Source organism: Sapajus apella, unplaced genomic scaffold (assembly GCF_009761245.1).
Source record: "Sapajus apella isolate SASKATOON/1434 unplaced genomic scaffold, GSC_monkey_1.0 scaffold74, whole genome shotgun sequence".
Classification (NCBI taxonomy): Eukaryota; Metazoa; Chordata; class Mammalia; order Primates; family Cebidae; genus Sapajus; species Sapajus apella.
The window spans coordinates 4,256,852-4,272,282 of NW_022437014.1; the positions used below are offsets into that span (position 1 = coordinate 4,256,852).

The 15,431-nt window shown below is 38.5% G+C and overlaps 1 pseudogene; it reads right to left on the reverse strand.

Moving 5' to 3' along the window:
* Positions 1-1,579: 1,579 nt before the first annotated feature.
* Positions 1,580-2,636, reverse strand: LOC116532163 (annotated as a pseudogene).
* Between the last annotated feature and the right edge of the window lie 12,795 nt (positions 2,637-15,431).

The following is a 15,431-nucleotide window of genomic DNA, read 5'->3' on the forward strand; positions in this document are numbered from 1 at the left end:
ACCCTAAAATAAGTAATAAAGCTATCAATGAGTAGTGTTGTAACCATATATCTTGGCATGTAGATCATATAGCCGAAGTTTCAGGTTTGACCTGAGCTTCCTGGGTAGGGCAATGGAAACCCTTGTCCTCCACTCTTGTTTAAGCAGCCATTGGGGCAGGTCACAACCAAGGCTCAGTTCTGAGTTTTGTCACCTACTCAGTCCCTGTGCCTTAATATGACAATATTGTAGCCTCTTTAATGGCCAAAGAAAGCTTGGATGGTGAGAGTCAGTTTACTAGTCTAAATGGCCAGCATCCCTAGAACATGTTATCCCCTTTTATTCTAGAATGTAGAGTTCTTCCACATACACCACAAACAACTGCTTAAATTGTGACTACAAACACCAAGACAAATTTGTTCATGAGCAAATTTTTAAATTAACATGAAAACTATTTTTAACACAATACAGATTCAAGCAATACCCGCTTGTATTTTTAAAAGAATAATCTCCTGTTTATACTTTAAAAAGTCAGAGTCACATAGTATTTTTTAATAGCGATCAATCTTAAACAAACTACTTCTTTCTTATTCTTCTGCCAGGTTCCAAAATCTCTCTCCAACTATGACACCCTCCTTGATCAATCAAAAGAAAGTTATTTGATTCCTCTCAGTAAAATTTGTGAAAATAAGTAACACCATTGACTTTACTCCTTTACTAATGCACATTTCCATTTGTAGTCCATTTTTTTTAATGTATCTGTTTCTTTTAAAGATTTAACTAACTACATATCTTCAAGATATGTATCTCATTTGCCAGAGTACAAATCCTTAAACAGCAGGAGTCTGTTCTCTTCCGCCATGCTCTGATTTGAAGTAAGAATCAACTTTCCCCTAACAGACGGCGTTGGGGAGAGATAGCATGGGGAGAAAAGCCAGATATAGGTGATGGGGAGGAAGGCAGCAAATCACACTGCCACATGTGTACCTATGCAACTATCTTGCATGTTCTTCACATGTACCCCAAAACATAAAATGCAATAAAAAAAATAAAAATAAAATAAAAAAGAATGAACTTCCCCTCAAAAGACTCACAGGCATTCTTTGTGGCTTGTGTGCTATGAATGGCTCTCACCTGCCCTCTGTTCCATGCCTTGTGGCTAATGGACCTTCACAGGAAGAGAAGCCTGTTCCCCTTTGGGCTTCATGAATTCCATTTACCTCCCAGTTAACAGAATGCCACATTGAAGTATTCTTAAACACTTTTAAATAGAGATTACAGATCAGATTTAAATTTTTATTACTATATCTACCTTCCAAATAGTAAAAATAATGAAGCATTTACATTAACCAAAATGAATGAAAACCTGTGGAAATAATCATTAAGGGGACTGGCTAATCCATAGCCCAGAAACTCACTTTGGCATTTGAAAAATGGCCTTAGATTTAGTATGGCCACTGCCAGGTTTCACCTGAGACTCACCAATGACTCATCATGTTTGTGTCTGTTTCTTCAGCAACTTCGGACAAAATGTACCATATACATGCTACCATTCATCTTGCATACAAGTGCATGAAGATAAATGCTATTTATGATTTTATTTTTTTAAGTTGTTTATTGTAAGATAACTTACAAATATCTTGCTGTCTTCAGTAATTCAAACAATGGAGGAACAGTTTCTTTTGACAAAGACAGCAGTAAACTAAAAGCAAAATCAGCCGGCTGAATTTTCCTTCTTAACCTGTTGTCCAAGGACAGAAGTTGATTTCCATTAATCCAGAGCTGGAGCACCAAAGATAATTTCAATCAACTCTTTTGTGATGACAGTTTGGCAGGTACAGTTGAATGTCAATGTCAATTTGTCAATCATCTCAGAAACATTCTTGCTGGTGTTGTCCATGGCTGTCATCCTGCCACTCTGCTCACTAGTGGTGGACTCCATCAGAGACTAGTAGATGATGTTGGCCAGATTATATTCCTGGTAATTTTGCAGCACATCAGCATCAATATCATCGTAGATACTCATACTCTCAGCACTTGCAATGGTATTAAGGGAAAAGTTGGGCTTTCCTTCTGTCTTATAGGAGATGACAGACCTGAATCGATTAAAGACGATGGTGCCTTCATCAAGTTCATATCCAGAATTTAGTAATTCAAGGACAATGACTGATGTATCTCCAAAAGTAGGGAGCTTTCTTCCCACTTCTTTGAAAGCTGCTAGAAACTGGTCAGAATGAGTCCTAGAAAGTATGCCCCTGATTTTGTCACCAATTCCAACAAACATAACTTCTTTCCCAGCTGCTGTTAGTGTAGCAACCTCGCTTTTCATCTGTTTAGCAATGGAGTTATAGATAGCACCACACAGTCCTCGATCTGAGGACACATCAATAAGGAGGTGTTTCTTCATGTCTTCAGGCACCTTGATATCAGCTTTTTCATACAGAGCCAAAGATCCCAGTCCATATATTTGAGCTCTCTCTCAGCTCGGCTGTATTTTGCTCGGCTACGATTTGCATAGACTTGGTAAGTTTCTGGTTGTTTGTGATAGACTTTAATCACTTGGTAATACCCTTCAAAGTTGCCATATTTCAAACTTGAATCCATTGTGGCTGCAAAGTCCAGGCCAACAGTCCAGTGACGCCCATGTTAGAGAACATGGTAGCCACATCTCTGCTTAAGGTCGGTGGTATTTATGATTTTTAAAAGTTATTTTCCAGCTGGGCGTGGTGGCTCATTTTTGTAATCCCAGCATTTGGAGGCCGAGGCAGGCGGATCACTTGAGGTCAGGAGCTCGAGATCAGCCTGGCCAACATGGAGAAATCCCGTCTCTACTAAAAATACAAAATTAGCCAGGTGTGGTGGCTCATGCCTGTAATCCCTGCTACTCGGGAGGCTGAGATAGGAGAATTGCTTGAAACTGGGAGTTGGAGACTGCAGTGAGCCGAGATCACGCCATTGCACTCCAGCCTGGACAACAAGAGCGATTAAGCCTTAAAAAAAAATTATTTTCCAAATTTCCTAAATAAAAATGGTTAGAGACAACTACATTTTCCAGGATATACTGAAGGATCCCCAAAGGAAAACAAAGGCATCCACTTTTGTACATTCATATCTTTTCATTGCTCTTTGAAGTAATCAGAATATCAGGACTTTGGCATTCCTAAGGGAATACTCTCAGGTAATCTAACCCAATAGTTTTAATTCCCCCTTATTCTTTGTAATAGCTTATAGTCTATAAAAGATAAGCTTTTCTCTCACTATCAACTTTTCTTTCCACTTGATAAACAATGATGCTTTTTAATGTGTTCTCCAAGAAATAAAATTAACCTAGATCACTTTCAGTGACTTATTTATACGCCAACCTTCTTAACAATATCCTCAATAACATCATCCAACAGAGCTCATCTATTCACCTCTGTCTTGAGTATCTTCTCTATGAACAGTAGTTCCTTTTCAATTGCTTGATAACATTAGGAAGACTTGAGTTTTCTCTTGGTGATAAGAAAAAAAAATGCATTCCTGGTTTGATTATATTATTCTGAATAAAATCAAAACTAGAAAGCAAACAAACATTTAAAAATTGGCATATGATTTTCTCTTTCCTGCATATGCTTTAGTTCTCACCCTAAAATGAAGTGTTGCATATGATTTCTGATATTCCAAGTTTTCCAAAATTACATGCTACGCTGTGATAGTAATAGCCTTTCTCAGTGGAGCACCTAATACACTGACTTTTGGGTAAAGCACGATACTCAGGAAAGGTTAGCCACATAACATTTAGACAATGACATTAACTATTGACGATCATGCAGTGTTAGACACTAATATATTTAAGGCATAAGTGGCTGGGATGCCCACTGAAAGTCAGTTGCTAACACTTCTGCCAACTACAGTAAGTTCAAAGAAAGCTATTCTTTTTTTTTTTTTTTTTTTGAGACAGAGCCTCACTCTGTTGCTTAGGCTGGAGTGCAGTGGCGTGATCTCGCCACACCACAACTTCTGCTTTCCAGGCTTAAGCGATTATCCTGCCTCAGCCTCCTGAGTAGCTGGGACTATAGACACATGCCACCATGCTGGGCTAGTTTTTGTATGTTGGCCAGGCTGGTTCACTATGTTGGTCAGGCTGGTCTCAAATGCCTGACCTCATGATCTGCCCGCCTTGGCCTCCCTAAGTGCTGGGATTACAGGCATGGGTCAGCCAAAACTATTCTTTCCTTAAAACACTACCACAAGGTCCCTCACTTTTTGAATATTCCAGATTCAGACCACAAAGGAAAACTGGTAATGGAAGAAAGGAGAAAGACATAGCTAAGGAGACAGAAAGTGAAGAAGGAGCAGGATCAAGATCCTTAGCTGAGGTGAAAGATCTTTTGTAGATGAGTAAAGGAAAAGGCTGGAAAGAAAATTTAACCATTTTCCACCCTCTTACAATTTGGGTTGGGGAGACAAAAGGTTGTTCATCATCTTGATTTGTACAAGATCCTCATAAATTAACAAACTCTGCTATAGAAAAGTTTTAAATTTTTGTTATCAAATTTATCTATCATTTCTTTCTAATGGCTTCCAGGCTTGCATCATATTTAGAAAGCCTGGGCTCATTTCATTAATTCCACCATTATAAATAAATCTACCCATATTTTATTCTAGTAGTCTTTGTTTGATTTTAAAATATTTTAATATTTGCTCCATTTTGTGTTTATTTTATGAAAGTTGTAAAATATGGCAAGCATCTTTCTTGATGTAATTTTGTTTCAATGCAAATCTCATGCAATATACCCTTGGATCAATCAACTGATCTTTGGCTATTTACTAAAGACCTATTACATGCCAGGCCAGCAAGGGATCCAAAAGAAATAGACGTAGCAATTGATTTAAAAGAACTTACCCTATAGTAGGAGGAAACAACTAACACCCTCAGACAATTCCAGAACCAGACAGTGTATAATTAAGTACTAAATACTGTGGTACTGCCTAAAATTGCTGTGAGAGCTCAGAGGAAAGAGAGATCCACCTGGGCTGGAGTTGTCAAGGGAGACTTTTGTAGACAAGCTGGAACTTGAATTGGATATGTATTTCTCCAAATACCAAACAGAAAACAACAGGCTGTGTGTGTGTGTGTCCTTGTGTGTGTAGTTCAGGCAGATGCCGGTTTTTCACAAAGCAATTTATCGATTGGAAAAGCATACCAACACAAACTATATAGGATTTATATACTTGCAGATTTGAGACAGGATTTTAGAGCAAGAAGTGGCAGAGTGGCGAGTATGGCAGTAAGAAAGATGTGCCCTGGAGAGGAGCGTTTGCCTGTGTGTCTTCCTTTCTGCTCACTGCCCAGGCACCTGCTAGGTCCTCCCATTCCCTTTGCAGAGTACCCCTGAGGTTTCACCTACCCTGATGCTGCCAGTGTTGATAGGCAGCCCTTCAATGCCTCTTTTCATTACCAACTGGATGAGGCCTCTCTTCCTGTACTACTTAAAAGAGTCATTACCGCTCTTACTCATAACCAGCCTACTCATTCTCAGGTGAGTGATAAACACGGACTATCACCATAGGATATCACTTCTACAAGTCTGTACTGCTGGTGGGAATAAAAGCTGGTTCAAAAACTGCAGGGAGCAGAGGAGAGAGGGATGGGCTGTGTTTACCTGTGCATTTCAAAAGCCTTAAGTTTTTACATATCTTTTGATCTAACAATTCAACTTCTAGAAATTTCTTATTTATTTACCTACTTATTTAATTAAAACATATTGCTTATTATGTGAAAGGTACTGTTTTAAATATTTTACAAATTTACTTATTTAATCTTCATAACAATCCCATGAGTTAGGCACTATTATTATTCTCATAGTTGAGGAAAATGAGGCACAGGGAGGTCAAGTAAGTTGCACATGGTCACCAGCTAGTACACGGCAGAGCCAGTATTTAAACCCTCACGGTCTGACTTCAGAGTCCTTAGAGGTAACCATGCACTATGTCACTTAACCGGTTGTCATGGATGAACACAAAGGTTTCAAGACAAGCTGTTCCTTCAATATAAATGCATTAATGCCTCCTGCGTGCCAAGCACAGCCTCTGTTCCCCTGGAACAGGTGACTTAGGCACTGATTTTCACACTGAAGGCAAAAGCTCACCTGTGGATCATGAAATAAATTTAGTAGATTGTGACCAGAAAAAAATTTTAATGATATTGAAATGAACAGAAATTACCAGAAAGTGAGTTTTGTTTCATGACTTTTTTCCACTTACATATGTGTCACATGCATATGTCACATACAGAGGTGAGTGCTTGGTCACAGATTACTATGTACTTCTTATCGTGAGCTGTACTCAAAAAGATGTAAAAGTCATGAGTCTAACAGAAGGGACAAATATTAGGTAAGTAATTAAACCTGGACAACATAGTAAGGCCATATCTCTAAAAGCTATGAAAAAAAACAATTAGCTGGACATGGTGGTATAGACCTGTAGTCCCAGCTAATCAGGAGGCTGAGGCAGGAGGATTGCTTGACCCCAGGAGTTTGAGGGTGCAGTAAGCTATGATTATGCAATTGCAATCCAGCCTGGGTAACAGAGAAAAACCAAAGACAAAAACCACATGATTATCTCAATTGATGCAGAGAAGGCCTTTGATAAAATTCAACAGCTCTTTATGCTAAACCCTCAATAAACTAGGTATTGACAGAACGTATCTCAAAATAATAAAAGCTATTTATGACAAACCAACAGCCAATATCATACTGAATGGGCAAAAATTGGAAGCATTCCCTTTGAAATCTGGCACTAGACAAGGATGCCCACTCTCACCACTCCTATTCAATATAATATTGGAAGTTCTAGCCAGAGCAATCAGGCAAGAAAAAGAAATAAAGGGTATTCAAATAGGAAAGGAGTAAGTCAAATTGTCTCTAGTTGCAGATGACATGATTGTATATCTAGAAGACCCCATCGTCTTAGCCCAAAATCTCCTGAAACTGATAAGCAACTTCAGCAAAGTCTCAGGATACAAAACCAATGTGCAAAAATCACAAGCATTCCTATACACCAATAACAGACTTAAAGAGAGCCAAATCAAAAACAAACTGCCATTCACAATTGCTACAAAGAGAATAAAATACCTAGGAATACAACTAACAAGGAACGTAAAGGACCTCTTCAAGGAGAACTACAAGCCACTGCTCAACGAAATAAGACAGGACACAAACAGATGGAGAAACATTCCACGTTCACGGTTAGGAAGAATCGATATCGTGAAAATGGCCATACTGCCCAAAGTAATTTACAGATTCAATGCTATTCCCATCAAGCTACCAATGACCTTCTTCACAGAACTGGAAAAAACCACCTTAAACTTCATATGGAACCAAAAGAGAGCCCACATAGCCAAGTCAATTCTAAACAAAAAGAACAAAGCGGGAGGCATCACACTACTGGACTTCAAACTATACTACAAGGCTACAGTAATCAAAACAGCATAGTACTGGTACCAAAACAGAGATATAGACCAATGGAACAGAACAGAGGCCTTGGAGGCAACACAACATATCTACAACCATCTGATCTTTGACAAACCTGACAAAAACAAGCAATGGGGAAAAGATTCCCTGTTTAATAAATGGTGTTGGGAAAACTGGCTAGCCATGTCCAGAAAGCAGAAACTGGACCCCTTCCTGACGCCTTACACTAAAATTAACTCCAGATGGATTAAAGACTTAAACATAAGACCTAACACCATAAAAACCCTAGAAGAAAATCTAGGCAAAACCAGTCAGGACATAGGCGTAGGCAAGGACTGCATGACCAAAACACCAAAAGCATTGGCAGCAAAAGCCAAAATAGACAAATGGGACCTAATCAAACTCCACAGCTTCTGCACAGCAAAAAAAAACAGTCATTAGAGTGAATCAGCAACCAACAGAATGGGAAAAAATTTTTACAGTCTACCCATCTGACAAAGGGCTGATAGCCAGAATTTACAAAGAACTAAAACAGATCTACAAGAAAAAAACAAACGAGCCCATTCAAAAGTGGGTGAAGGATATGAACAGACACTTTACAAAAGAAGACATACATGAGGCCAACAAACATATGAAAAAATGCTCATCATCACTGGTCATTAGAGAAATGCAAATCAAAACTACATTGAGATACCATCTCACGCCAGTTCGAATGGCAATCATTAAAAAATCTGGAGATAACAGATGCTGGAGAGGATGTGGAGAAATACGAACACTTTTACACTGTTGGTGGGAGTGTAAATTAGTTCAACCATTGTGGAAGACAGTGTGGCAATTCCTCAAGGACCTAGAAATAGAAATTCCATTTGACCCAGCAATCCCATTACTGGGTATATATCCAAAGGATTATAAATCGTTCTACTGTAAGGACACGTGCACACAAATGTTCATTGCAGCACTGTTTACAATAGCAAAGACCTGGAACCAACCCAAATGCCCATCGATGGTAGACAGGACAGGGAAAATGTGGTACATATACACCATGGAATATTATGCAGCCATCAAAAAGATGAGTTCATGTCCTTTGTAGGGACACGGATGAACCTGGAAATGATCATTCTCAGCAAACTGACACAAGAGCAGAAGATCAAACACCACATGTTCTCACTCATAGGTGGGTGTTGAACAATGAGAACACATGGACACAGGGAGGGGAGCACTACACACTGGGGTCTGTTGAGGGGAAATGGGGGAGGGAGGGGGCGGTGCGGAGGTGGGGAAGATAGATAGCATGGGGAGAAATGCCAGATATAGGTGAAGGGGAGGAAGGCAGCAAATCACACTGCCATGTGTGTACCTATGCAACAATCTTGCATGTTCTTCACATGTACCCCAAAACCTAAAATGCAATTACAAAATTTTTTAAATTAAATAAGTAATTAATATAATTGCATCAAGTATTTTTAAAAAATAATTGCCAAAATTGTCTAAATATAGATTATTAAATGAATTACCGTACAGCAATATAATGGAATTCTATCCAGAAACTAAAATTATATTGTAGACAAGCAGTAATGTGGAAACACGTGCAAGAGATATAGATAATAAGGAAAGTCAGATTATAAAACATATAAAAAAAATACATATACATTTGCATGAAAAAGGACTAAAAAGGATAGTCATAGATGTTCCTAGCTATGGGAATTATGTGAAAAATATTTTCTTCTTTTGTTTCTCTGCATTTTCTGAAATAAACATAATTACTTTTATAAGATATAATTTATATACAATAAGACACATTCTTATATATGATATATATTAAGGATTAGTATGAATAGGTAAATAATTCTTACAAGCAATAATATTAAATTATTAAAAGATTATTAATAATTAAAATGTTTAAATACATAAATATAATAAATCTGTGAAATATATTAAAATAACATTAATTAAATAAATTAAATAATTAAATAATATTAGAAAGGACAAGATATTCAACAGAAAAATGGGCAAAGGGTGGAAGCAGAGAATTCATGGAAGATAAACCTTTCCACCAGATAAACACACCAAGTGATGCTCAACCACAATCAGATGCAAATTTAACAGATGCAGAGATTTTAGAATATTGCTTTCATCAGTTTTGCAAACTGCTAACCCTACTCTAGAAAGACCATTTTAAGAAAATCCATGATATAACAATCTGTAATTTTAGAATGGAAATAATAAGTATTCACCTTACAAAGCAGTAGTTTCACTCTACATGTCACATATCAAACTGGCCCAGGGCACTTAATATGTGGTTTTATTTCTGCCTCAATTTTCAAGGGCCAAGAGATGGAAACACTGGCATTGATGAGCAGCTCTACAATATCACAAAATAAGTCATCAAATAAGGTACAAAGGCTTCTCTAAACAGTATACAAAAATTCAAATTTTATAAGGATTAAATGAGTAAATTTTAAAAATATTTAAAGCAGTACCTGCCATAAAAGCAATATGTTTTTATTAAATAGATAAATAAATGAATAAGAAATTCCAAGAAGTTGAATATTTCTATCTTAAATTTTTAATTTTAGATAGGAAAATAGTGTGTATAAACATAACTGACACTTTTTCAGTGCTCACTCTACACACACACACACACACACACACACACACACAGACACACTCACACACATGTACTATGTTAACCTCTTAGCATACATTATCTCATTTAATCCCTACAACAACTTTGTGAGTTGCAGTTATTACTTTAGCTCCATTTTTACTACAAGACAACTGAGGCTACAGGAGGTTAACTAATCTGCCCCACAAACAGGGAAGTAAAAGAGACAGGATTTGAGCCCAGATCTCAATGCCCCCGCAGTGTGCAATCTCAGCTATGTGGGCAGTTTCACACATATTGAAATCTAGCAGTTAGTTGTGTCTGATGCTAATCAGAAGGTAGTTCTTTTGAGGCAAGAGGGTTTTAAAAACGGATCTGGGAATTATTGGCACTGGATATAGATTCTCTTAAGTTCCCAAGTGATGGCTTTCTTAGAGTACACATTCATAATATGGTTATGAGTGGATTTTCCCTGGTGAAAATTTAAATTTCATAAAAACAGTGTGTCTTGTTCTGGAGAGAATTTTTGCAAGTGCGCATGATCACAAGGAAGATTATCATGGCCTTTTTCTATGTTGATATGACTTAAATAAAAGAAGACCAAAATCACTGTCCTAGGCTCTTTCCGTAACATTATAAAATATGGTTATAATATATTAGGCTTGCAGGTTTTATTATTAGGTGTTACACCATAGTCATCAGAGTTTTGACAATAAGAATAATAATGAAAATACAGTAGTATTAATAATAGTAATGCACTAAGAAAATTATAAATGATAAACAAATATAAAAGCTGTCTTGGAAACAGATATTTGTGAATGGAAGATGAACTTCAAGTTTTTTCTTCTACTGTTTCCGGGAGATAGAATCTATCTCTGCAGGACCTGACAACTAGAAAATATGAATCACTTGGAATGGAACACAAGCCTTAACTGTCATTTTCGATGGTTTCCATAGTAATGGTACAATCACTTGTGTTAACTATATCATTTTAGCAGTGGCTATTAGTTGCATTAGTGGTAGTGAGGATGATTGTGCTTTATTTCAACAGTTGGCCAGCGTCTTTGTATTTCATGGGTACTCATTTGTCTGATATTGCCTTGTTGCTCCTATCCTCATTTTCTCTTTGCTATGATTCCTTCATTTTTATATTTTATCCATTTTACAAACCACCTTAAGTAATTTAGGAGAAAAGATGAAAATAGGCCAGGCACGGTGGCTCATGCCTGTATTCTCAGCACTTTGAAAGACCGAGGCGGGCGGATCAAAGGTCAGCAGTTCAAGACCAGCCTGACTAACATGGTAAAACCCAGTCTCTACTATAAATACAAATATTAGGTGGGCATGGTGGCACATGCCTGTATTCCCAGCTACTCAGGAGGCTGAGGCAGGAGAATCACTGGAACCCAGGAGGTAGAGGTTGCAGTGAGCTGAGATTTTGCCACTGCACTCTGGCCTGGGTGACAGAGCGAGACTCTGTCTCAAAAAAAAAAAAAAGAAAAGAAAATGGGAATAAGATCAAAACAAATACATGCATAAAGAGCCAAGCTTTCTAATCTCACAAGTCAGGGTTAATTTTTCTCCCTCTTGGCTAATGGCTTATAAGTGACCTCTGAGTGGGAGTTGGGGATTAAGGTCTCAGGTGCTGACATGATGACACTAGACCACTTCTTTATATGGGCAGAGAATTGAGCACACTTGCTCTTACTTCCTAATTTATTCTTCCCTAGTATAAATTTGCAGCCGTTTCTAATCAAGCCTTATAGACTGTGGTCATTGGAGAAAAACTGGGAGGGTGGGAAGAGCAGAACAGACCAGAGGACGACTTTAGTGTGTGCTCTGTGTAGACAATTGTTTTTAACACAAAATTTTGTTTCATGTTTTTATATGAACTCCTGAAAGTAATAATGATTGCTTATGTTGCTTGTCAGGTTATAATACAGGATTTTAAACACACACACACACACACACACACACAGGGAATATGACATTACAACAGGTAATTAAGCAATTGTTAAATATATTTAAGTGAATCTACCAGAGCCAATGAAATTTTAATAAACAATAACATTATAACAACTAAATATGTAAATAAAATAAGGCAAATTATTAAAATATTTCCCCCCTCCCTCTGCCCAGTTTCATCAAACCCACTACTCATTGGGTACTGTACGGATGAGGTAGAATCATGGTTTATGGCCATTGCTGGTGTCCCTGGGGCTGGAGCAATGAGTGACAACATGAAACAGAACCCCAGTTAGTGCAGAATGTGGTTCTGACTCACTGTCCTCACCACCGTGTTGGGACAGAAGTAAACAGTAAGTACAAATCGCCTAAAGAAAAAAGGGAGCGTCTTTACATTCAGGGGAAAGGCGTAAGAAGAGCAAGAGCTGAGAAGCTGCCTTCACCACTGCTGCTGCTTCAGCTCATTTTCATCCCCCCCTCAGAGTTCTCAGAGCTGGAGCTCAAATTCAGCTCTAAGCTAATAGAGAGAGGGAAGGCAGGAGGTTAAACCAAACTGTTAACTGTGTCTCTTCAAAACTGACATTTAATACAGGGTGTAAATCACTAGGGGGGCCTGTTATTCCTTCAGGAATGCAATTACATAGGGTCAAATAAAACATGAAAGAAACCAACAAGTTTTAAAATGTAGTATGTTCTCAAAAGTAGGCAAGAAGGAATGTGAAGCAGTCCAAATATGCTAACACTCCCTGCTGTCCTATAGGAGAGGATTACAAGGAGAGGTTTCTGCTCTTTAATGATGTGGTTAAGCAGGAGTATGGGAGCACGTCACCCAACCCCGCCACTCCACACTGGACTCAGCTTTCTGCAGATCCCTGCATTCATTCAAAGCAGGTGTAGGCCCTGCCGCATAGCCAATTACCATTACAGTCCTATTACCAGGACTGCCTCCACTTAATACTTTTCAAAAGTGTTTATATCTGTATCCAAAATGAACATTGTGGGATTTTTGTCTTTCTGTTTTTCTCTTTCTTTTTTCTTTTTGAGATGGAGTCTCTGTCACCCAGGATGGAGTGCAGTGGTGAGATCTCAGCTCACTGCAAACTCTGCCTCCCAGGTTCAAGCAATTCTCCTGCCTCAGCCTGCCGAGGACCTGGGACCACAGGCACGCACCACCACACCCAGCTAATTTTTGTATTTTCAGTAGAGATGGGGTTTCACCATGTTGGCCAGGCTGGTCTCAAACTCCTGACCTCAAGTGATGTGCCCGGCTGGGCCTCCCAAAGTGCTGGGATTATAGGCATGAGACACTGCGCCCAGCTCTGTTTTTCTCTTTCATACTAAAAACCGAAACATCAGCAGAATCTTCATTCTGTGACTTTGAAGATAGACAAAAAATTAATGTTAGATTTTTCCTAAATGTTTTCCAATGTTTATGGCGAACTGTAATTTGTATAGTGCTAATTTCTTCCATGGGGCAGGCTGGAGAGTGGGCTTATGTTGATATTTGGGGATGTATCTGTTAACAGTTTGGTGCGTTTCAAACAATTGGATGCCTTCAAAACTTGGGTTGGATCTCTTTCAGTTTAACATCCTCATGAACTAGGGTAACCAACTCATCCCAGTTTGCCTGGCTCTCCCTAGATTTTAGCACTGAAAGTCCTACCTATGTATAATCATTTTTTTAAAGTCTTGCTTTTAAATATACTACAACAGCATGGTAGAAACTGTGTATAGATTGTGTGAGGAGGGGGCATGGGTGGGAAGGGGCACTGGGATTACAATTAAACTAATTATAAAAGAATTTGAACAAAACAGGTCATCTAGGTTCAAATTCCTGTATAATCACTGATTTTTATAAGCTACTTCTCACTTCTCCAAGAAAAATACAGTTTCAAATGAGTCATGATTAAAATTTGATTTTTCTTATCTTTCTTATAAAACGAATCAAACTAAACAGCCAACTTCTCAGAGTCTAATTCCAAAAGGTACGGATCCTATCTGCTTTGGTTTGGTTGGCTGAATCTTAGCAGGCCCTTCCTGTATCTTTCTCCCTACACTCTCAACCAGGCAATGGTGGACTGAGGCTGGTTCTTACGACTCCTCACTCCAGGAACTGCTGCAGAGGGTGATCCAGGCCACCTCCTGCACACTGACTAGGCTGCCACCATTGGGTATGTCTCTGAGGTACACCATTTCTCAAGCTCATTCCCATGTCAGCAGTTATTCTACAGGCTCCCAGATCTTTCTAGAAATCCTTTGTCAACTCCATAAATTGCATGGCTACCCCAGCACATGAGATATACCATTCTGACTGAAAGCTGAGTTATCAAAGTCTTGGGGCTCAGTTCAGTTCCTGAAAGCGGTAGAACTCTGAGGAGTCTGCAGATGAGAGGAAAACTAAGATCAACTTACATTTTTCTCTAAGTCCTTTGGCTTTTTACTTGAAGAATCCATACATATTCTGTTTTTGTGGTATTTCCTTGTTCGGCTTAAAGGATGCTGAGTGGTATTATTTCACCAGAAATAACACAAAGCAAAGCAAAAAGTAGTACTAATTCAAGTTTCCTCTCTTGACTTATGATTCATGCCTCTTACCTTAGTGACTCCCCTTTCCTGTGCTTAAAACTCATCTGTACAGATCAGAGATGCTGTAAATATCAGCCTCTAAACTTTGTCAAAGACAAGGAAATTGATGGTAGACAGCTAGGACAAATAAGTGCTCAAAGACTAAAAGGAAGAGACTTGGAAAGGTAGAAAGGTACCTCCCTGCAATTTTCAGAGGAGCATGAGGTACGTATTGGGGACAAGAACACAGCCTTGGGAAGCAAACAGATCTGGGTTTGAATTCCAGCCCAGGCAGTTATTAACTACGTGATCTTGGACAAGATACTTCATCTCTGCAAATTTCAATTCCCTATCTGTTCCATGGGATAATACTAGTTTTAATATGAGCACAGGAAATAATATATGTAAAACACCCCAAACATAGTAAATGTCTAATAAGTAGTAGCTATTATTACCATGGTGAGAGATTTAACAGGAAAATGCTACTGCTGGCAACCTCCCAGTGTGTTGCACGCCACAGCGCCCTCAGTGTTTTCACTACTGGGTTTCTTCCCTAATGGACATCTCTAGGAACTCTGAGCTCTTAATCTCAGCTTTCCACCCACACTCCCTAACTAGCCTCAGGCAAATCACTTATCTGACTCAATTGCTTCATCTGTAAAGAGGAGGATAATAATATTTACCTTCCTCAGAGGAATGTTGGGAGAATTAATGAATGCTTGCAAAGTACCCCGAGATGTACAGATGAAAGGCAGTATAGATTGCAAAGTATTATTATAAATATTAGTGTTATTTTGACACATTTGCATGCCTACATACACATGTGGGCATATTTGCACCTGAGAGCATTGGATGAAAGTGTG